This window comes from Schistocerca serialis, chromosome 6, assembly GCF_023864345.2.
Source record: "Schistocerca serialis cubense isolate TAMUIC-IGC-003099 chromosome 6, iqSchSeri2.2, whole genome shotgun sequence".
Lineage (NCBI taxonomy): Eukaryota > Metazoa > Arthropoda > Insecta > Orthoptera > Acrididae > Schistocerca > Schistocerca serialis.
In genome coordinates, this window is record NC_064643.1 from 384161616 (window position 1) to 384186907 (window position 25292).

Here is a 25292-nt window from a genome sequence, read left to right on the forward strand (position 1 = left end):
GAGGATAGAGACTGGAGTATCATAACTGCATTGTATGACTATATATACTTTAGTAAACGCTATCTTTGGTGTTGAAGACCTACGTTCTGTGACTATAATATTGATTTTCTCATATATAAGAGTAACTAATAATTTAACCATTTCTATCGTTTTCCCCCCTCCCATGCTTCCACAATTTGTAATTAAAATCCTTTTCTTTTTCTATTATTTTTCTACTATAGATTTTTCTCTATTTGTCTATTATTTATATTTCGTAAATTACTACTTGTGGAGGGGCTTTGGACATTTTCTGAATTTATATTTCGAGGGCATGGGAGCTAATTTGGGAGCTATTTTGGTTTATTAACACCGAGAGGCGTTGTAGGTGTTACACGGGCCAGGGTGTCAGGGTGTCTATAATGCCCTAATCCAACGTCGAGAAGAGGTACCAACGATATCTCAATTAGAAGAATGATCAGTTCTAAAATGGGTTTCAATTTTCACTTAACATTGAAGGAGAATATCTTCGGCAGAGAAAAAGCAGTGGGCGTTCTTCATCTTTTTTACGTCATGGGACTGTTTCAAGTTCCTGAAATATTAAGCTACCAAGATAATTTTTTCCCAGCGTTTTACTTTCCTATAAGATATATTGTTTCAGAGAAGAATATGCGGTCAATAAAAGGAAAATTAAAAAAGAAATGGACATGCTGTTACATAACACAGTGGATCACGTTGTTCACTATGTGATGTAACACAGAGGGTTGGGTGAAGTCACTACCCTGATGTTCATTGTAGGGTGTGAGCCATACGAGTTCCTATCAATCTTCTCTTTTCCGACTGTAACTGCATTCTTTGACTGAGAAACAGGATAGGGGAGTTACAGGGTGTGTGTGGACGGTGCAGGTGGTGTTAGATGACAGTGTTCGAGCCGCCAGGGTCAGTAAAGGAATGACAGCTCGGCCAGGCACCAGGAAGCGAGCAGCTAGCAAGTGCGGCGAGCTATGGCCAGACGTGGCATGGCCGTGGGAGAGGGCTTTAGCCGGTTGGCTACCCAGCATCTTGTAGCGAGTCATCTGCGTGGTTACTGAAATGTACCCTGGGCGGTGGAACGCCTTCCTCTGCATTTCATGCACTTTGATGTCAACTGCCTGCACCGGGAATGTGCATGTATTAATTCACCTTGCTATTTGTCAAGACTACATGTATGATCGGGTGAGTGGTTTTGTTGTCTGTGAAATGTGGCGCTGAATCTTTTATGTGCTTGTCGGTGTGTGCCTCCAGTTGAGACTGGTTATGAAAAACGTAGTAGCTGCTAATTCCACTGCGTTACAGAAAACACTACAAATTTTAATGGTGGCTGATTGCGCTCATGTTTGTGTCTGGCGGAAGTTTTCAGTTTGGGTGAATGCAACGCAGAGCATTTGCATAGTAGCCTTTGCATGTTTGATGTTTCGTAATTAACTTTTGAGTATGAACTGAGTCCCAGATGCTGAGCGAGCGTTGTTAGTGTTTAACTTATGAAAGTCAATCAGTCTGGTAGACGTTGAACAGCAGCTGATATTATAAGCAATGGAAGTGGAACACCACTATTTTAAAAAGTTTTATTATTCAGGTCACTAATTTCAAAGCTTCACTTGAGTCATATTCGGGTTCTACTATGAACCAAATATTTACTTCCTGTGATGCGATAGCTAATTACTGGAAATACTTATTCAGTTGGTAGCAGGACCTGAAAATGACAAATGTAGCGTTCAAACTAGTCATCTGAATAATAAATACTTTTTAAATAAGGCTGTGGTTTTCCAGTTCCATAACGCTCTTAGTGTTCGTCTGCAGGTTTCATTGCGCTTAGCAAGACCAAGTAAAACATATTTTCTTATAACATTTTGGAAACCAAAGCTCTTTCGGCTTTTTCATAGTTAATCTCAATTACTACATAGCCTCCTCATACTGGGCCCAGTGATTAGGACACCTTGTTGCGTGAAGAAGTTTATCTATTTCACAAGTTGTAAAGCGCCTGTGCAATTTGAATCACATTTTGGAATAATCATAGTGCGTTGTATGTTGGCTGAACACCCGTTTCATTATGTAGTTTAATACACAAACTTTTGTTGCCACTGAATGGCCATTATACGGCAATATCTTATTTGATTGTGGTTTACCAAATTAATATAAATTTTGGAGCACAGCTGGCCATTGTGGTTATTAAGCCTCAAGCAGGTATTCTTAATTGTAAAAAGTGTCTACGATAAGTGCTGTTTAAACCAGATGCCTTCTGGAAGAATATTGGACTTTTCTTAAAAGGATGCAATATTTGAAGATTTGAACTATTTCTGCCGTTTATGTTCAGCCAAGCTCAGTAGCCAACTTTTTAAAAATAAAATTACATGATCATTCTTGATTTAAAATTATAGTGTGTTACAGTTTTGGTTCAAAAAGAAATTTGTTGGGGCTCTGTTTATATTCGAAATGTAATTTTAGAGTTTAGTTCGTTGAAGTGATTTGACTGTGACTGCAATTCTACCAGTGACTATGGATCCAATTTAGTGCCTGGATCCGCCGATGTGTGATTATCACCGTTAGCGCCTATTTAAATGCTCTTGTTAAGAGATTGATATTGTATTTCTTGGAAACGCTTTACAATCAAGATTTAAATAGTTCTATTATGAATGATTCGTGAAATACTCCCTTAAAATTAATGTGATTGAACTTTGACATAAAGCTGAAAATGGTGTTTGAAATATTATTTCCGTTCACTCGTTGTCGTGCGGTCCACCGACCACGCAGCTGTTTATGCTGACACAAAAGGGGAAGACCACGTTTCATGTGGTGCAAATAGAGTAAAACTGAGATCCATACACAAGACTTGACACTTGCTCTGTACTTTAATTCTGCTTACTCGAATTTATAAATAAATTTGCCTCTGATTGCAAGGATGCTTTAAATTCCTTCATTTCATAATCCATCTTGAGACTAAAGGCATATCTTCAAATGGAAATCAATACCGCAATAAATACATTAAAAATATGCTTGCAACTACATGCTAATTTATTTATAAATTCAAGTAATCACACGATTGCGTTCTCGCCTTCTATCGTAGTGAAGAGCTGAAATACAATTTCGATTTGCTGTAATCCATCCAGTATAAAATCAAGTTAATATTTGTTACATAAACAAATAAGACTTCACCCTACTAAGTGATTCTAAAAGATTAACATTTTTGTATCTGATAAGGAAAAAGAATGGTATATTCTTATTAGAAGCGTCACATTCTTAACTTAGAAATTTCGTGATTATTGTAAATATAAACATATTGTAAATGTAAATATGAAAGACCCTGTGAGAAATAATAATTACGTAGTTATTGAAAAATTGCTGTAGAATTAAATTATCGAGTTTTAATATAAACGAAAAGAAAATAATCGTTCCTAGGGCAATGCTAAAATTAAACTTGGGATTCTATCGGACTTTTTTTGTGATCGAAGCAGTTCTGAGAGGAAACTCATAGCGTGCTGTTCTCAGAGGGTTCTTGGTGTAATGTTCTGATAAAGAACACATGATCAAAAGACGTAATACAGAGCTTATACTGGTAAAACGATGGGCACTTAGAGCACACGACTGCCTTTGTGGCCCGAGCTATGAAATGACATACACTCCTTTAAAATCTCTTTAAAGAATTTTACATGTTATGCTTTTATCTGACAACTGCAAACTTGTGTATGTTTTCAGTGTTTCGGTTTGAACGAGCAGGTGTTGTTGAAACACGGCCGCGAGTACTTGGCGAGGATCGGAGCATAGCCGCACCGGTCAAAGTGATGCATTTAGGCGACGGCCAGAGACTTCGAAAAGATATCGCCCGTTTGTTCGCATTAAAAAGGGCGTAAGAGAGGGGTGCTGTATCTGGGTCCCCTACTGATTAATTTGTACACCGAAGAAGTAACGATGGATATAAACCAAAGGAAGGGGGATTAAATATAGGGTTACAGGGTATCAATGAAAAAATTCGCTGATTTGCCATCCTCAATAAAAGTCAAGAGGAATTACAGGCCTATTAAATGAAACGAAGAGCCTAATGAGCACAGATAACGGACTGAGAAGAAACAGGAAAATAACAAAAGTAACGAGAGGCTTCAGAAATGAGAAAGCGAGAATCTTAATATCATGATTACGAAGCAGACGAAGTTCAGGAATTCCGCTACCTTGGAGGCAAAATAGAGCATGATGGACGAAGCAAGGAAGACACAAAAAGCAGACTAGCCCAGAAAAAGTAGGAATTCCTGTCCAAGAGAAGTTAGCAGTATCAAACACAGGTCATAATTTGAGGTTGAAATTTCTGAGAATGTACGTTTTGAACATATCTTTGTTTGTCGGTGAGTCATGGACAGTGGGAATACCGGAAAAGATGTGAATCGAAGCGTTTGAGATGCGGTGCTATAGAAGACTGTTGAAAACTTGGTAGACTGATAAAATAAGGAATGCGGAGGTTCTCCACAGAATCCAAAGAAAAAGAAACACTGGAAAAGCACTGAGAAGAAGAAAGGATTAACCACCATGGAATGAGAAGGAGCTGTAGAGGCTAAGAACCTTAGAGAAAGACAGAGTTTGAATACATCCAACAAATAACTGAGGATGTAGTGTGGAAGTGCTACACGAACAAAGTTCTTTCACCCAGACAATTTGACTCCAGTCACAGCCAACACTAAGGACAACGGAACCACAGTGTTACACGAATCCTAGAGCACTAGACAGACGGTTGTAAAGAGGCTGATTCAAAATAGCAGGAATATTCTGGTTACACATTCCAATCCTAGGACACTAGGGGGAGATAAAGACATAACTTACGGCAACCCAGGATTTGTCAAGCGACTGCCAAGAAGTTAGGAGGTATAGGGAAAAGACATCTGCCGCTAGATAACACTTCAGTTTTTCGTATCTTGTTTGATAAATTTATGCCAGCAAGAAGTGCGAAGAAGAAACCCTTAGTTGACATGTTACAGTATAACCCATCTGAAAAACGGAATTTCTATGCGCAAGTACCAAGTGAACAGCGGTTTTGAAAGTCTGTCTCGCATGACCTATTGATTGGGAACACAAAATTTTATGTTGACTGTATATGGTTAGTATAATTGCAAAAGGAATAGTTTTAATTTTTTCCGTAACCTCTACCGCTAGTTGTGGTGATTTGTACATAAATCAACATTATGTACTTTGACCTGTGTTGTTGTACTTTCTGGAAGTAAGGTTTCTACTTCTGTAATAAGTAACACAAAAAAGCCAGAGTGTTTCAACAGCTCATTGTTGTTACCACACAGATTAAACGTTGTAAAATACTAAAATTAATGGTATTTTTACGAAGTTCTGCCTCATTTAAACTTACTGCAACAGTAAAGTACAAAAAAGTACATAATGAGTAAGGTTGTAGGTAACAACAAAATGTATAGTATACGTTAGTTATATCAGTAGCAAAATCCCATTGCACAACCATTACTCGCTGGTTAACACGCCATTTGCTCGACAATATAAGAACAAAAATAGTTATTAAATGTTTCGTGAGTAAACTTTTAGGGTAGACATGAAAAATTTACTTACACAATATTTAACAAACTCCGCCGATAGATTTGCGATTGTCTATCTCTAGTTTTAAAGTGAAAATAACTCTTAATTTAATGTTAACTTAAAGTGCGGATAACTGACTTCATTAAACAAGTAAGAAAGAGATAAATAAGCCACAAATACGTACAGTGTGCGGTTACAATGTCTAGTGGAGCGCATCGTAGTATGTCGCCGTCAATCGTCTAATATATTACACGTTTAGTCAGTAATGGAAAGAGGTATCGCCCTGTTTCCTCTGTTAAAAACAATTTGTAGATGTTAGCTGTATCAAGTAAACAACAATCTATGTCCTAAAACCCACAGAACGTACATGGCCCGTAGACTATATTCTTCACTGCAAACCTTTCAAAATATGACCAATGGTTTACTTATTTGGCTAATGTCAATAACAATAGGCAGGAAGGAAATAAAACCAGTTAACTATCAAACTGTGATGTCAGACTAAGATGCCAAAATACCATTTTTTCTACCTAAAAGATTCTTCAAAATCGAATATGATAGACTGCGTAGCGGAGAACACTTGTGATTACCAGAACAGTCGGTTCTGAGAGTTCATTACCTTAGTCGATAAAAACGGAACCCTTACAGCATCACTTTGTTGTCCGTCCGCCAGTTTGTTAGTCTGTCTCTCGGGCCGACTTTTCAAAACTGCTTTTCTCAGGAACGGGTAAATGTATACAGCTGAAATTTATCAAATATTATCGTCTACGGTCCGCAGGCAATGTAAAGAAGTGAATCTTCTGAATCAAAGCAATCAAAAGTTACGGCCACTTATGTCACATATTTTGATACTCCCAAGCTAAGTCATCAAAACCCGTACGGTGCTAACTGTTGACCTAGAATCGTGAAATTTGCTTTTGCATAACAACGAAGAAAAACAAACGGATTAAGTCAACAGATGCTTATAATTATTACCGGGTCTTGGTCACGGAAAGGATTAAAATTAAATAGTTTTAAACTCTAGCATTACAATAATAAACATGAAACCGGAAAATATACGACTGATTAAAAAAGTGTTGCATACAGAAATGCAGGAGTTATAAACTATGATGGGACAAAAATGCCAGATGAATTTGATAGCAAGCTAAAGAAACTAAAGAATTAAAGAGTGAAAACGGTAAGTGAAAGGTGTTATAAAAATTGATACTGAAACATTAAAATATGTGGTGCCACGGTATACTGAAGACTTAAAAGCCAAAGTAAAAACTAATAATGAATGTGTAGTGATATTACATGCACAGCTCGGGATTTGTATCCAAGAATCTCAACAGGAGAATGAATTTCTAAAACAAAGTATAAAGAAAACCATTAACGAATCAAATAAAATAAAATTGCATTAACCTAGAGATTTTGGTAAAATTACTAAGGATCTGAAGCAATATATGTATGCTCATATTTACATAGGTATAAATGAATTTAAATGCACTGTAATGTTCCAGTATGATCATTGCAAGCCTGGGTCTGAGAGATTTTGAGCATTAATGAATATTTAGATGACTGAGTTCTCAACACATTGTGCGTGAACTAAATGTGTAGACATTGACCACCACCGGAACACGAAGGTGTGTGGTTGTTTTCAGACTTATTGTGACAGATATTTCAACCCGAATGAGTGTTTAATTGAACAGCTTAGCTCTATATGTTGTAAATTTGCTCAGTTTATGGGATTTCTTTCATTCATATGTAGAATATTATTCGTCACAAAGTTTGTCAATTTGATGAGTTTTATCTTGCAAACCCCTTAAAATCCAAATATTTGTCGACCTGTACTCATTTATACAAAATAAGGTTGGAAACGTAATTGAATTGAATTACGCAAGGTGACTAATCAACACTTATTTTCAAATTTTTCAGTGAATGGGTAGGGAAAAAAAGGCCACAACGCTTACTTTTAACACAGAATCCTGTAACGAAGGTATCTGCATAGAACTGTTAGCCACTTACTTATACGTTTAGTGGAATGAGGAGAAACAGAATAAAGACGTATTAACAAAATATTTTGAGTAATTATGACCTACATATAGAAAAGATTATGTAATCAGAAGTAAAACACTGACTTTTTTAATAAACCACTCACAAATGTCCCTAATTTTACTAACATTACTTGTATTTTTTTTTATTTCAGTTGTTACCCCTGTTTCTGCAAGTATATGTGCTGTCACTAAGTTACCTCTGTATTCTGCAGAAATAATTTTTTCACTTTTCAATGGCTGAAGAAAATGTTAGTAAAAGTTAGCTGTTTTACAGAATGGTCACCCCATAAGGGGCACTTATACCGACATACCTTCAGTTAGTTAGCTCTTCAAAGTTACAGGCAGCAGAAGAAAGTTTATAGGAAATCCACTTAAATGGTTTTCCATTTACAAACCAAAATAACTCTGTGACCAGGTCAAGTGTAATGCGTGTACTTGTAAATTCAAAGACGATGCAAGCACTATGCAAGAAGACACTGCCACAGACGCACTGGTTCCATATTAACCCGGCTTATAGTATTTAAGAATAAACAAAAAGCGAAGTTAATGGAACAAAATTTGGTTGGTCGTTGTAAGTATAGCGTAAGTTCAAAACACAGCAATGAAAGGAAGCCCTACTGTGACAAAATTTTAGTTTTTGAATAAAATAAATAAAAACTTGTATAAAGAGTATTGGTCCTAGCAACTACTGTGAAACGAAATGATTACTATTCATAAATATTTCCAAAATCATTTAGTGATCTTGTCAATATTAACGTTTGCAGAGTGGACTGAATGAGCTTTGTTAAATACAGATTTTGCAGTATGGATGTATAGAAAACTAGCATGAGACTGCATAGAACATAATCATAGGAAGTAGACTAGTGCAGTCAGCAGTAGACAAAAGGTTTTAGCACATGATTTACCTTTGACTATTCAGATACTAGTTTAACCATTACATGTTATCAAAAGTGTAATGCGTTCTAGCTGATGCAGCCAGGTTAGCTATTTATGGGCAAAGCGTTTTGAGCTCAACTAGAGTAGTATCTCTCAGTCCGTCGAAGAATCCATTTCAGGTAGGCTACATCTATGCTATATATTTTATTCGGTTTGTATTGCATTAGCCATGAGCTTACTGAACGATGCTGTTAGAAAGCTTAACCCCTATGTTGCCCCAGCTCAGCGCAACATAGGGGTTAGAGAAATTTGGAGCCAATGCTGTCTTTGCCGCCTGAGCGACCCAGGGATATACGCTGAAGAGCCAAAAAAATTAGAACCTTGAATCTTGTAGTGTGGTCCATAAATCTGTAAGAGTACGAGTGGGTGGAGATTTCTTCTGAGCAGCACGTCTCAAGACATTCCAGATATGTTCAGTGTTTACGTCTGGGGAGTTTTGTTGCCTGCGGAAGTGTTTAAACTCAGGAAAGTATTCCTGGAGCCACTGCGTAGCAATACTGGACGTGTGCACCGTCGGATTGTCCAGATGGATTTACCAAAGTAAGTCGGCCGGCCAAGGTGGCCGAGCGGTCCTAGGCGCTACAGTCAGGAACCGCGTGACCGCCACGGTGGCAGGTTCGAATCCTGCCTCGGGCATGGATGTGTGTGATGTCCTTAGGTTAGTTAGGTTTAAGTAGTTCTAAGTTCTATGGGACTGATGACCTTAGAAGTTAAGTTCCATAGTGCTCAGAGCCACTTTAGCCCAAGTATTCGGAACGCATAATGGACATCAGTGGATGCAGGTGACCAGACAAGATACTTCCCGTACGTGTCACCTGTCAGAGTCGTATCTAGACGTATGATGGGTCGACTAACACTAGAACTGCACACGCCCCACACCATTACGGAGTCTCCACTATCTTGAACAGTCTCCTGTCGACATAGAGGGCCCATGGATTTATGAGGTGGTCTCCGTAACCGTACACGTCCATCTGCTCGACACAATTACAGACTCTTCCGACCTGACAACATGTTTCCAGTCATCACCAGCCTAGTGTTGGTGTTGGCGGCGCAGGCGAGGTGTATATCTTTGTATCCTGAAGTCATGAAGGGTACACGAGTGGGCCTTTGGCTCCGAAAGCCCGTATCGGTGATGTTTCGTTGAATGGTTCACACGCTGACACTTGTTGATGGCCCAGCATTGAAATCTGCAGCAATTTACCAAAGGGTTGCACTTCTGTCACGTCGCCGTTGGTCCCTTTCTAGCAGGCGCTTTTTCCGGCCACAGCGATGTCGGAGATTTGATGTTTTAACGTATTTCTGATATTCACGGTACACTCGTGTAATGGTCGTACGGGACAATCCCCACTTTATTGCTACCCCGGAGATACTGTGTCCCATCGTTCGTGCGCCGACTATAACACCACGTTAAAACTCACTTAAATTTTGATAACTTGCCATTGTAGCGACAGTAACCGATCCAACAACTGCGCCTGACACGTGTTGTCTTATACAGGCGTTGCCGATCGCAGCGTCGTATTCTGTTTACACATCTCTTTATTTGAATACTCATGCCTATACCAGTTTCTTGAAGCTTCAGTGTATATTTCTTTTAAAATCTCCTTAATGAGTTTTCTCATATTATGATTTTATGAGATAACCAAAGGCGTGTATACTTCTCTTTCATGCTGAAAGAGCCGGGAACGGTGCAACACGGTCGCGAATATTTCATTAGGAGCGGTCAACCGCCGCACAGGTCACAGTGGGATCCTTAGCCAACGGCCAGAGACCGCGAGAAGATACCACTGTTTTGTTCCGAGTCCCTGAGCCAATTATATTTTGAAATGTAAAAGGAGAAAATATGAATAACTTCGTGAAATTTCAGTCTTAATGCTGTAGCTGAGAAAGAAAGCCCATTCATCTGAAAGACTGTATGATTGTGTTCACGATACACTTCTATTAATTGTGATGTATCTTTTGATAATGACTAAACATTAATATTTTTTGCAGATTGCAGAGATTAAAAACTAGACTGTCTGAAAAGCAGATTTGGAAAACGATTACTGTGTCTTATGTGAAGCGTTAAAGAAGACTTATTCAAACGCAGTGTTTCTCATAATATGGAAGAGTGAAGCAGTCCTATATATGAAAGATTTGGTTTGCACGAGAATTATTAAATTGCGAAATATTTAAAGTTTGAATATCTGAAAGACAGGAAAGGTATTAAATTACTGGAAAAATTTAACAGATTTGTAGTGAGAGATAAATATGTCATTAGTTGGCAATATAGCAACGAACGAGTAGAGAATAAAAGTATCTTTGCGTGACGCTATAGCAACGCAACAAGATTACGTGGCTGTTATCGTACGTCGTCCAAATGCTAACCCTATCTGATAATTAACTATAAAATGTTTCCGAAAATAATTTCCAGGTAAAGTTACATCATAGTGGTATTTACTATCGAATCAAACATTTGTATATACAAAAGAATTATGATACGTGGTGCGCCAAACCAAGGCCAAATAAAATGAGGAGTTGTGGAGGGTAACTAGGGATACTAAAATTTGCATAAATTCGTAACGTGTAATTCATCACAAACAGGAATTAGTATGCGATATAGTTGTACCTAATCTGAGAAAGTGCTGGGCAAGATAAAGTGGAAATATAAGGTACTTATAGCTTCGTTTTCGAGGATTCCAAGTTTCAGCCTCGGCTTTTGCTTGTTAATTACCCATCACACCTTGATGATTGTGGATGCTAAAGAAAAAAGGAAAATAATCCACCAATATTTTATCGCGTTAACTTCTCTAACAGTTTTAAATGATAGAATTGCAATCACTCGTTTTATAACATATGCCTTTGTTGTGGGGAAAGGACACTGAGTCGTTAGTGCATACGACTGCGATCTGGAGATTTCGCTTACGATTCCTTGCACAACCAGAGATTTCTTTCTGCGTCAGTGGATCAGAGAGTGCGGCACTTATCGTAGTGCGAGAAACTGACGAATAACGTAAGTGACTTGTAGCCGTTACAACGTTCGGAAGGCTCAGAGGTGTTGGAAGAGCTGTTTGATAGTCACATGTCCCTCACTACTGTAGAAACGACTTCATTAGCAGAGGCTACCACGACTGCAGGCTATCACTGCGTGATCGCAGCATTGTCTCTATTCAGAAGAGGAACAATGGGTAGCCAGTCGATATGTCTGAGTAAATTTCACAAACCAACACATGGAAATAAACTTTTCACGACGACACTGTAGTGGTTTCGTTCATTTATGTCGTTCATGCTGCTAGTAAGGAGAATCCGTAGCCCAGTTTCCAAGTAATCATTCTTGACATCGTCTAAGCCTTCACTGGGATACGGTATCTTAACTTGTCATAGACTAACTGCAATGCAGATCTTCGTCAGAATTACGCTTAAGCCTTTCCAAAACGGATTTTGAAATTTCTTACCTTGAGCGTCTTCGACCTACTTTTAACACCCGCGAATCCTGTGGCACCGTTTTCTATGAAGAACTTCTTAATCACTTGCTCATATCAAATAATGCGATCTTCAATTACTCGGGAATCTCAAAACGATGTATTCCAATCTCAATGTCTTAAATTTCTCCCAGTTAAAACCGAATTAGACAGTCGGAAAATGTCAAATATACAGTTTTACCATACCTGTAAACTTCATTTATCCTGTACTACAAAGTTCTCGATATTGGCATAGAGTTCCTATCTTCAGTTTGAATTTCCGATGCATTCAATTGTTTCACAAAAAGATATTGCATTTTTGCACGATCCTTGCCTGAAACAATTTTTAATAAATATGTCGAACAGACTGCGTAAGATTTTAATCAAGAAACTGTACACTGAATGCGAAAATTTGAACAATTTGTTTATACCTACCTAAGCAAACATTCGTCACACCAACAATCATGTCACATCAAGGCAACTAGACACAAGTGATCCCACATAGGCTACCATATTTTTACTGCTATTTACCAGTATTTTGGAAAAGTAAGTAATCAATTCTCGTAAATTACAACAGTAGATTTACATACATTTGTCATTTTTGTTCCACAGTTCATATCGGAAGGTGGCAGATAACGGCTGAAACCGGTAAATGCATATTAATTCGGAACTGATTTGGAATGAATTACCAGTTCTGCCCAATAAGCCCGATTATGGAATTCAGAGATTGTATTTCTAATGTCTTAATATGAAAAAATATTTGTCTGAAATGTTAATTACATAACTACAGAAGCTCTGACAAATACTGCAGCCTCTTAAATTATAAATATTTATTGGAACTGGTTTTAAACCTAATTGAGCATATGCTGTAAGACCGTAATGATGGGGACACGGTTGTTGTTAAACCAGTAACCAAATTTTCAAAACATAATTTCTACATTTACAGGACTGTTATCGACAGTGATGGGCTGGTCTAGTTAGCAGACAAGACCGCAACACAAAGAATGAAAGAGTACTTCAGTTGGGTTCGTAATTACTACCATTTCTCATACTGTAAAATTATAAAGTTTGCTCTCTCAAGTGGACTTGAGTTTGTACAGAAATCGCCTGCAGTGAAACACTGTAATTTATTACTTGCCAGGAGCACTGCTGTCGCTCTATGTAGTTTGATGAGGTGTCTGTCTGTATCTGTCTTGTATCTGTGGGTACACATAAAAATGAGAGCTTAGTTGGTAGTAGCAAAGCTTCCAGCGCCGTGTCCCTACCCGGGTAGGTCGAAGAACACTGACCATATAACTAGTGTCGACACAGTTTTTTCCTTACAGCCTTCTAGTCTTCTCCACATTATTTTTCATGCTCATATAGTGTTGATTAAACACAGCGTACCTTAGTATGGACTGCCATCGAAATGTCATTCCCAGACGGTGTGGAGGGTAATTAAGACAGACTCCCCGTCTTCACACTCAAGGAAACTGAGTGAAAATTAACGAACCTGAGGAACATAGTTCTTTTCTGGAAAATATTGTGCGTTTTGACCGAACATGCCTACGTCTGAGGTTGAGAAGCAACGAAATGTGGATGAAATGATGTGGATCCTACACTGCCAACTTAAAGTTAGCATATTCTTTACGCTTAACAAATATTCAATCTCTTCAGAATACAGATACCTTGATTGGATTGCGCATGCACTACATTATTGCAGGCTCTTGCTGTATTAGTAGCGAGAGAATAAATGAGCGCGTACTGGAAAAAATAGTTCATTAGAACTTAATGTTTGCCTGTCTGCGACTCAATAGTGCCCTGTAAAATTCTGTTGAAACAAAGTCATGTGTTTCGTAAGCAGTGAACTGCTTCAGTAGTTCTTACAGTCACAATAAACAGTGAGACAGGCTGTTAGAATTGAAAAGTAAATCGAACGTTACCTACCGAACATCTTTATAATATGATTGGTACATAGAGTGAATACGACGAAGTATATTTGTAATCAGAAAATGTGTTAAGCTGCAAATGTAAATAAAACCGTTAATATGGATATGAAAATTTGAAGTTAAATTTACGACTTCATGTATTCTCAATGAAGATATCGCGAAGAGTGTGAAAGCAACTTCCTTTTTTTTTTTTTTTGTTTTTTGAGGTATTTTCATCCTATTACAGAAAATGATAAACAGTTTGAACGGAAAAGAAAGAAAATTAAAAGAACAAAAATCGCTTTACTCCCAGAATATTCAGACATTTAACCTACTCTCCGCACAGTACAACTCGCACTATATTCGGCATGCGCTCTCACGATATAATCGGGCATGGATTGCATTTGGCGGAATTAGAACGAAATGTCCTAAATTTCATCGAGTGATGGTAAAATTGCCGAGTGAGCGTCTGTTCTGAGCTAGCTATGAAATGGTTCTAGTTAAATATTTATCGGACGCTTAATTAGAGCTTTTAGTGGAATATGATGTAGCAATACCATAAACTACAAATCTGTATTCATTTATTCACGAAGTCTGAGTATAAATGATGAAAAGTACCAAATGGAATTAGTACGTATGTCCAATGCTGAAGAATGAGATAGTCTCAAAGTAAGAGAAATGGTGACACGACTAAAATAGTGTTGCCTAGCACAAGAAATTTTGCAGGTATGAAGAAGGAAATGAAAAGAGACCACATATTCCGATGGAACAAAGCACTGTAGAACGAAACGAAAATTATAACACAAATGTCACGTAATTAATTCTCCGTAACGATTGTTTTGGGATAAGATACGAAATAATAGTCGACAGCACTTGAAGTATAAAAGAAAGAGGCTCGTTTTCCACAAAGTCCTTCCACTAAAACATATGAGATATCAACCGATATGAGAGACAACGTTACTGGATATTGGCTGCTACTTAAAATTGCGCCGTTCATATACCTTAAGGGCAACAGACTAAAAGAAAATATTCATGACGTATTTCCGGGAAACAATGACGAAAAATCACTTGAAGCTTAAAAAAGATTCATTGAATATAGCAGATCAGCTCATTGTTATGTGATAAATACACCAAGTAAATTGTAGAATATCAGTGGACATGACAATAAGAAAGAGTGTGGCGAAACGTAAGATTAAGGAATTATTCGTAACATGTCAACACGGGGAAGTGCTAGAAATCTAAAGCAGCACTTCAGTGGTAGGAAAGCACAAGGAAGAACAAACAGAAGACAGAAGATGGAAAGAACTACAGAAATTACAGTTTCATCAATTACGCGCCAGATATACAAACCATCAACAAAGAATACCCAAGCCCCTATCATAACTGAATATAAAAAAAGTCTGATTACATGAAACTGTAGATCTATTAAGGGATCAGAAACTTTTAAAAGGTTGGGTCTATATTTTGAGACACTCTTCGGAGAATGTGAAAACAGATGACTCGAATACACCACGAATACAAGCAACTTGGCTGTGACTCTAATCGCATGAGGAAAACTGGGAATTTACAGAACGATTAGTTTACTACATTCTGCAGCTTTGAAAAATTTCGTTAAATTAGCAAATGGTACTCTGAACCAGGAACTACACTATTGTTTGTACTTAGTATGTTAAGTGAAAGGTAGTGAAAATTAAAAATGACATTATAGCACCGGTTATAAAACTGAAGCACCTAAAAATAAAAGAGGTTAATGAGGATGAAGTAAATAATAATGAAGAGAAGAAAGGTACTTGGAGATAATTTTTTAAAAGAAAATATCAGGGGTAAATATATTTTATGTGCCTCGGGATAATGATGACTGAGTGTCGTCAGGTTTGGTCATATGACATGTAATAAAATGTAACGACTCCAAAATCCTATCAGGCCATAATCTGTTAGATTTACCGCCAGCAGTTTAGTTGGCTATATGAAAGCGAAGGAAAGATTAGTTGTTCAGACTACAGATCGTGCCTTAATTTTTTGTGTTTTTGTTTGTTTGCAAAGTTCCAAATATCCTTTCAACTTATAATACTTCAGAGTTGTGCTTTCTGTAGGTTTGTAGGACCATACCGACAGTAGGCTTTAGACAAATGCTTCCGGGCAGTAGCGTCTAATATGTATGACACAAATACCCGTAGAATTGAGGTGTGTTACATCAAGCTCCAACTTATTTGCACATAAATATGAAGAGAAAAATTGAAAAGCTAGCTAGAACAGTGTGGTTCTTCCACCGTGGAATCTCTGTACCCAAGTAAATCATTGCAACTCCTACTATATTAACAGCAGTCCGCAGCTAGTGGTCATTTCAGAAATAATTCAGGTTCGTTCATAAATGAAGAAATAATTAAAATGATAGGCTTCGGTGCCAAAGATCTACATTCCATCAGGTAGGTGCAAGTTCAGTATTTCGGTCCTATAATATCAACTTGTCTGCGTAAAAGAGTATCCCTTTCCAAAAGAGAAACATTCAGCCATACATATCATCAATCGCTCGCAGCGTATTTTCCGTTATCCTTTACTGCCGACCTGCTCTCACTTAAGGCTTTACAAATCTCAGTGCGTAGTGGCTACGCCTCTTATGATTTTGATTCTAATGATAAATGTATCAACAACTACAATTCTCATAGACTGAAGACGTTTATGTTTTGCCAGACATTTGACAAACGTTGGTCCATTTGATGATGTACTACGGAGAGTTGCTGGGTGGGTAACTGCCTCCAGTTCGTTGAGAATTAAGGTTACTATAGTTTTCAAAACTAACAAATTTATCCATAAAGATAAACTGACTGACTGTAGAAACTTACTGGTGACAAGTTAAAACGAATGATCTGATCGGCAATAAAGGAAAATCATCGAAGACAATCTTTAGAAGAAGAAGATGGAATAGTCAGACATCAATCTGCAGAAGCGACAAAATTAATAATTATGTATAATTCATCCATAATTTTTAATATTCTGTTACTGCAAACCGATATTCTTATTTTCGTTTCATAATGTCTAGTTTCGCGACACGAGTCTTCCTGAAATTTGGGAAAACCCCGAAACCTGCGTATTTCCCGCCGAAACATAATGTTCATTGGAAAAGTTAAGATGCAGGTAAGGGACATCAAACTACATAGTGGGGATAATCTATTAGAGAACCATTAAAATAGTTCACATGTACAATGATAAACTGATATGTTGCTAAATTATGGGCAAATACTTTGGCCAGATTTACAGAAACACATTTCGAATCGCACATCGTGGCAGAAGTAAGTGAGCGTTAATCGTACGAAGACTTGGGAGACGATTCTCACGTCCTACCGTACAACTGAAGTAATGATGATTTCGAAAACCCATCGAATAAAGAACTAATCAAAGATAATAGAATGAATCGCTACATCATACGAGCGGACAGTCTGATACCGTGATGATGTTTGTAAACATTGTTAATTCTATCTTTCCGACTCTGATTGCTGAAGGACCTGAAACACGTCGAGGTTTTGATAGTCAAGTATTTTGTTTATGAAGACGGTGGTAGACAACTTAAATGAAACAAGTGACAGTATAAGTTCAGAAAACTTGATGTTTTACACAAACCCTTGTGGAAAATTCCATAGCGTGTTTTCCCTCAATTTTGACATGAACCCATGACACCACAGCAGTAAAGGTTGAATTGTGAAACTGTAAGGGATCTTCATGTTTCACTAATCCTATAAGTTGCTGCATCTGATGGGAATATACAAAATTGTACAAAAATATCCGTGGGTGCTAACAAAGTGACATCCCTCACTTCACGATGTTTTCATTCAGAATTCGGAGTGGTATCAGATATCTGTTCCTCTTATAATCTTAACGCGACTGAGGGAATAACAATGCGTAAATTGTAAGGGAGCATTTTCCCTGAAACGATAATCACAGTACTCAAGCTGAATGTGCCGGCCATAACTGGAAGTAGAAGTACAGGCATGCATCTACAGGTATAGATGCTTATAGCGTGTTGTAGAGTGAAGGACCTGGCTAAAATTTGTACTTCGATGTCAGGTGAAAAAATTCGATTGAAACGCAACACGCGGAAGTAATGAGGATCATATCGCCTGCCGGCAATACTTAATTAGATTTACTTAATAAACTAAGGCAAACCAATCGATCCCAGTGACCACCATTGTGCAAAGGTGGGAACCAGAATATCTTTCTTTGAATGTACGCATGTTCGCTTACTTTAAGAACAAGCTTCGAAACCATTACAAAAGGATAGTAGAAACTACAGTAATCATATTTTTTCGAAACAGAATCTCAAATTCGGAATCTGAAGTCGAAGTTATTTTTACCAGAAATCTAATGGCATACTGTACATTTCTTCGTCACTGAAATGATTATAGATCTGAATGGCAACCGTACGGCCCAACGAAAATATATCGAAATAAGATCTGGTCATCTCTATAACTGCATCTGACAGATATTATTACAATGATAGAGTGAGAATAGTCAACTTGATGCAAAACTAAAAAAGGCCCAAAATGTAAAACAAGATACTTTTAATTTCAATGACGATTACAGTTTCCACGTCTCGTTGACGACGCGGTATTCGGTTACGGAGCATAAACTCGGATTCGAGAAGGTCCAGAGAGATATTTGCGATATCCTTTACAAAGAAACCATCCCGACATTTGCCGTGAGATGTTAAGGAAAGCCATGAAAATTCTAAATATGAATCGTGTGACAGGGATTTGAAACGTCGTCCCTTCGAATTCGAGTGCAATATATTGACGCAAGAAGCACTATTCGCCTAGTTTGCTCATCAACATCTCTATTTTCACTAGTTAAGGGAGCCCTCTGGACTTTACAATACTTTTCGGTCTTTAGCTATGCGTATCCGTGTTGCTCCAGCATGGTACCTGATCTTATCCACCCATAATCCACTCCTTTGTTTCTCGATTCGTGGAAATCCAGCAAAGAGCTGCTTCAGCTATCATCCTCACACTTCATTACGTGTTCCTCTCATCTCAGTTCTACTTTCACTACTTTCACTACAATCACAACTACATCTTCTCCTCCAATCTCTTCACTTATCAATTTGTTAGTTTTCATATATCCTGAAATAATTTCCAGTATGCAACTTCCCTTCACTAGCTGAGCTACTCTCGTATTTTCAGTGATTTAAGTCCACGTCGCGTGGAAATTATGCACTGACCAAACAGAGCACATAAATAATTCAATGTAAAACAGAGACAGATTGAGAAAAAGTTCGTGAAACACGTGACGTACATGAAACGACGTGGACCTTCTTTTTAAAATATCAAACTAGAATTTTTCTACTCATTGAAGGGCCAAGTAATGTCGTAACTTTCATTCGGACCATCATGACTCTCTGAAATACCGAAAATCTGGAATTTAGATCCATAACACATACTCTATTAGAGATTTATGAACCGCCTCATAGATTCCGAGTTTATAGCCAGTCATTAATCTGATACCTTTAAGACAGCGTCATTAGTAAAACGGTAAAAATTTCAGTTTCTCTATTTTCATAAAAACGAACCGATTAAAGTGAATCTGTTACAGATATGAAAATTATAATTTTTTACCCCAATTTAAGCAGAATAATTTGGACAAACACCCACGTTGATAAGAAACTCAACGAGAGCTGACCCCAAGGCTATGGCTAAGTGTATGGTAATCCACTGAGATACAAGAAACTGCAGTTCTGAAAGTGGATAAAAATGCTACAAAAGTGTATCATTCGTTCATTGTTTACAGCACGTTAGTAATAAAGTAATAAAATATTGCTAGGGTGGTCAGTACTGAACGTTTGTGGTCTCTTACTATGTGTAACTCTAAACGAGAAAAAATTTGGCTACATATGTGTCACGGGGGCTACAAGTTTGTTGTATAACGACTAAATGCAAACAGTTAGGTATCAACCTATGAAATTTTTATTCAGGCGTGACTGCACGCCGCACATATTTAGATGATCTTGTTGTTGCCGGTGTTGTGGTTTGCGCTCCAGAGACTGGTTTGATGCAGCTGTCCACGTTACCCTATCCTGTGCAAGCTTCTTCATTTCGAAGTACCTACTTCAACCTACATCCTTCTGAATATGCTTAGTGCATTCATCTCTTGGTCTCCCTCTACAATTTTTACCCTCCACGCTGCACTCCAGTACTAAATTGGTCATCCCTTGATGCCTCAGAACTTGTCCTACCAACCGAGCCCTTCTTATAGGCAAGTTGTACCACAAATTCCTCTTCTTCCCAAATCTGTTCGGTACCTTCTCATTAGTTACGTGATTTATCCATTTCATCTTCAGAATTCTTCTGTAGCAGCACATTTCGGAAGCTTCTATTCTCTTCTTGTCTAAACAATTTATCGTCCATGTTTCACATGCGTACATGGTTATACTCCATACAAATACCTTCAGAGAAGACTTCTTGACAGTTAAATCTATACATGAGGTTAACAAACTTCTCTTCTTCAGAAACGCTTTCCTTGCATTGGCAGTCTACATTTTATATCCTCTCTACTTCGATCATCATGAGTTATTTTGCTCCCCACAAAAGAAAACTCATCTACTACTTTAAGTGTCTCATTTCCTAATCTAACTCCGTTAGCGTCAGATGATCTTTCATAAGAGTGAAATAGTACTTGCTTTCAGAACAGAATTAAGAATCTAATTGGCAGCAAGCTATTTGTCGCATATGTGTATCTATCTGATGAACTACATATACAACAGCTTTCGAAAAGAAAAAAAGGAAAAGGTTAGTTGCGAGTAGACTCTCTCACTGACGGATTCGTACTAATTTGATTATGTATATAGACAGTTCATCCATTTAGCGAATCGAGGGTCGCGACGGAATCTTCCTGCTACCGACATTGATACTGGGAAGATACCGGTCGCAGAGATTTCACGACTCTCGATGATGTTTTAATTTTACTTTTGAAGTCAGATATCAAATGTTAATGGATATATTTTTCATGTGATATAATTATAAATTCACAATTTTCGAATGTTTCCTTTGCTCATACAGTGAAACCTTTCTTCTTGTCAAATTTCATGGTCTACGCCTATGAGAAGTATGGTATAGGCTTTTATTAAAGACTTAACGATTGTAAAAATATGGGACATAAATAACTATATCTTTTGATTGGATTGACGTACCTTAGTACATGACATAAATTTCAACTTTATACGCCCATCCATTCCTTCATAAAAGAGGGCTTAACAGAAGGACGGATAGACAGTCAGTCGAATAACAACAAGCAGAAATCTTTTTGTCTTGTGATATAATCCTGACTCGACCGTTTTCGGTTCTTTTCTTCGTACCTCAGAAAAAGAGTTTTGGCAGTCGAACATACAGACAGACAGACAACGAAGTGACCCTATAAGAAGAGCTCCGTTATTTCCGATTGAGGTCCGGAACCGTAATTATTCAGCTGAACAGGAAAGGTGGCTTCGAAATTAAGGTGTACTATATATCATGCAATTTAGGCTTTTTCTCAGGAGTTTAAACATTCACCCCTTTCAGGCCTTAAGCGATTTTTAATGAAGAGTAATGAAGATCTGTTTTCTAGTAGTAGACAGAATTCTTGAGCAGTTGTTTACCGGATGATGGATGATACTCTCATACTGTTGTTGTAGCTGTCTCTATCCTGAAAATATTACTTCGTAAAATAAACAGTCATTTAATCACCAACATTATGATTCACTGTATATAAAGTCGCAATAAACTGTTCGCCCTAAATGTTTGTAAACATTGCTTTACTTTTAACCATTCGCCATGCATTAAATTTACCGCTGGTCTGATCAGCACAGCTGAATGCGGTATTTGTGCGTTACCAGGTGGAAATGATTTGCAAACAAAATAAGAAATTTAATCTTATTGCTTTCAACCTCCTCCATTGTGCAAGTTTTGTGGGATTGATCATATTTTAGGTTCTAAAGACATATTACGAGTACAACACCCACTTTTTTCTACCTTCTCACCTCATATCAGGTGCCAAAATATTCGCAGCACCTCAAGTAGTCATGCTGCTTCGCAATTATCGCCAAAAATACTATATTCTTTCGCGAGATTCCTCCGTAACAATTGCTAGAAAGAGAAAAGTGTTGCTTAATTTCAGTCTTCAGTCATGAAATTATTACGGATACTTGTTGTGGCTCACTAAACGTATGATCAGTACTTTTAAAGAGGGTAAAGAGGTTGAAAGATTGAGTAACTAATTACTTTCCACTGGTAGTCCACTGTTTTGCTATTTTTTACAGCTCAAGATTGTTTAACCACATTCGTTTCCAATTATTTTAGCGAGAGCTATGATAACCTCGCAACTGGTCGCCCTTAATCGACAAAAAGACACACACAGGTTCATAGTTAGCCTTCAAGCCCCCACTGAAGGATATTTCTTGTTTGTGCTACCGCTCGGGCCCTTCAAGCCCCCACTGAAGGATATTTCTTGTTTGTGCTACCGCTCGGGCAGGGAAATGCTTTAGAAATGGGAAATACTCTTTTAATTTGCATCAGATATACTCACTAAACCGATGAATGAAAAATCGAAATTAAATGAGGTATGAGAAACCATTATTTAATAAACAAGGTGAACGTGAACCTCCTCGACGCAATTTAGAAGTTACTTCAGGGACATTTTCGGGTATTTTAGTGTAAAAGATCACGGTCTCCGGTGCCTCCGAAAATAGAATATAGTTGTCTCTGTCAGTTTGTTAACCCAGTTACATTTTGTCCTCTAACAATAGCTTCGAAACAGTGAAAATGTCTGTAGTACGCAAACACCATAACATGAAAAGATCCGGTTTCTTGTAATCATCTTCATAAAGGCGGAATAGTTATTTAACATCGCAGCCGATGCTGCGGGGACAGCTCGATGTAGTGTCACTGAGGCACTTTCGCATGAGATTCTTATCGGCCACCGGTCCATTAGTACACCTGTCAAGACTGCTGTGTACCAGTGTTAACTTGCAACTACTATTTCCGGAAAAACGGGTCGAGGCAGATCCCAGCAGTGCTGAATGCTAGATTGACGGCGAAGAATAACGCAGGCAGTATTGTTGGCAACACGAAGTACGTGAGTACACGGAATACGTTTGTTACAATCCATCGCATATAACCGACATTTACGCTGTTGTCGAGATATTTTCAGTGCACTGCAAAGATAACGTGGGGTAAGAAATCAAACACAGTATTACTATGTACCGAGCCACTGAAAATCCTGGATGAGTTATTCCAAATTACTGCTAAATTATCCCTGAGAGACACTGATCTCCTCTCGGTGAAGTCTGTTATCGCTGTATATTGATGAAATCTGATATGGCTTGAATAAAATGTAAATCGTTAAAAAGTGGTGACTTTCAGCCAACAAATGGTAAATGTGATCAAGTAAGATTAAGATAGTTTAAGAAATTATTTACAAACGGTATTGGTGCAAATAAATATTTTACCTTTATTGCGCATGTGCTAGGTCCCAAGTAACCATCCAGTACCTTAAGGAATTAATCACAAGGGTTGTGATCCCGCTTAAGAGGCGAGAGGCGAGAGAGGATCCAGCTGTATTTACAATCATATATTTGCTGTGTGCTCTCACCTTGTTGGATTACGATGGCATATCCGAGAGCAGAAGATCAACTTGCACATAAATAATGCAGTTCCCTTATTAACTGCATAAAAGAACCATTATCAGAGATTATCTGGACAAGCTCTGAAATAATGTCGGATGAGTTCGGGTGCACCCTATGTACAGGGTGTCTCAAAATTTTGCATCAAATTGAAACAAGTGATAGTGAGCCCACAACCGGTTATATTGAGGTGGCGAACCAATGGTCAGAAATGTATATTTATTGTGTTACGGACACGCACAGCGTACACCGCATAACAATAACAAAGCTCATAGTAAATATTCAAAGCGACGAGCTCCAGTCTCACAACGGCATGTACTGCAACGGCAAATTCATTTCTGCCGCGGTGTCTCAATGATTTTGGTGTCTGTTGGAACAGGACACGGGCCACTCTGACACCAGGAGAAACGGATGAAGATTCCAGGGGTCTCCGGCAGATATATTGAGACTGGCGGTCGTCGTTTTCAAGAGTTACTAAGACCTATGCTGCTGTTATGCGGTGTACGTTGTGTATGTTGTGTATGTCCATAACACAATGAAAATGCATTTCCGACCATTGGTTACCTAGTTACCTATCTCAATATCATCGGCTGTGAAGTCATCATTTGTTTCAATATGACACAAACGTTTGAAATACACTATAATGACTAGTAAACATGTATATTATCTTCCTCAGGTACTATTAGTACGTTTCCTAATTGGGGTACGGGTAGAATTAATGAACAGCTAGCGTCAGACCCTTTCTGTACACTTGAACATTACTACAATGGGATGATAGTCTCTTATTCTTTCGCACCAGAGTCATTCAGTTCAGTAATCACTGGAGAAATAGAAGCTATTTTCATCCGTATAAATTTTCGCAGTGGAGTTAAATGCGGCAGCACTGCGTGCCCTTATTGAAAATTGTAAGAGAAAAATAAAACTGAGGCGAGCCCGTATTGAAGGAGTGCGCGCTTAATATGCGAACCACAGCTGGCGGCGGTACTCACTGTGAGCTAGTGTTGCGTGGCCGGCGCCGGTCGTCGGCTCCCCACCGGCGGCAGGGTGCGATGGCCGTGGAGGCGCCGCTGGGTGTCGGGACGCGCGGCCGCCCTGCGCCGACTGAGCGCCGCACCGCGACGCCCGCAGACGGCCGCGCGCCGTCGACGTCCTCGTCTTCGGCGCCGCCACGCCGCGCCGCGCCACGGCTCCCGCTCCGCCGGCTCCGCTTACGTCCCGCGTTCTGCACGGCAGCGCCTCCGGCTCTGGCGGCCGTCCGGCGTACTGCGGCTCGCGGGCCGATATCGCTACCGTGCTGCCCTCTAGGCGGTATCAGACCTTTGCGTTGGGTAACTGTTTTCGGGATATGAGTCTGTGCAATGTGCTTGAGCAGAATTGACAGAAAAAATCTTGCGCACACATAACCAGTTGGGTCTCACAATTGCGCCTAAGTCGGCGCCAGCAAATGTTTCTGAGTGGAAGGACAGGATCTAGGTTAAATTAAAACGTCATTCACGATGAAAAGGAACAACACCTTTATTTTACAATCAGAATGTAAAAGGACTAGCAATATCATCCAGGACTTGAAGAAAGTTAAATTTTTTTAACCTACCGTCAAAAATAAAAAAAAAAACCAGTTAGTGGACTCAATATTTAGCATTTCGCAACTTCATGAGCAACACTTTATGTTCAAATGTGTATGAAATCTTATAGAACTTAACTGCTAAGGTCATCAGTCCCTAAGCTTATAAGCTTACTCACTACTTAACCTAAATTATCCTAAGGACAAAGAGATACACCCATGCCTGAGGGAGGACTCGAACCT

At 38.5% G+C, this 25292-nt stretch overlaps 1 protein-coding gene across 1 annotated transcript in view; it reads right to left on the reverse strand.

Annotated features, from left to right (window-relative positions):
• LOC126484127 (uncharacterized) overlaps window positions 1–24576 on the reverse strand; it is a 203477-nt gene extending 178901 nt beyond the window's left edge. The window contains exon 1 of the mRNA XM_050107513.1: window positions 24478–24576. The gene's annotated coding sequence lies outside the window, so the exon portion shown is untranslated. The remainder of the gene's footprint in view (window positions 1–24477) is intronic.
• Window positions 24577–25292: the final 716 nt, after the last annotated feature.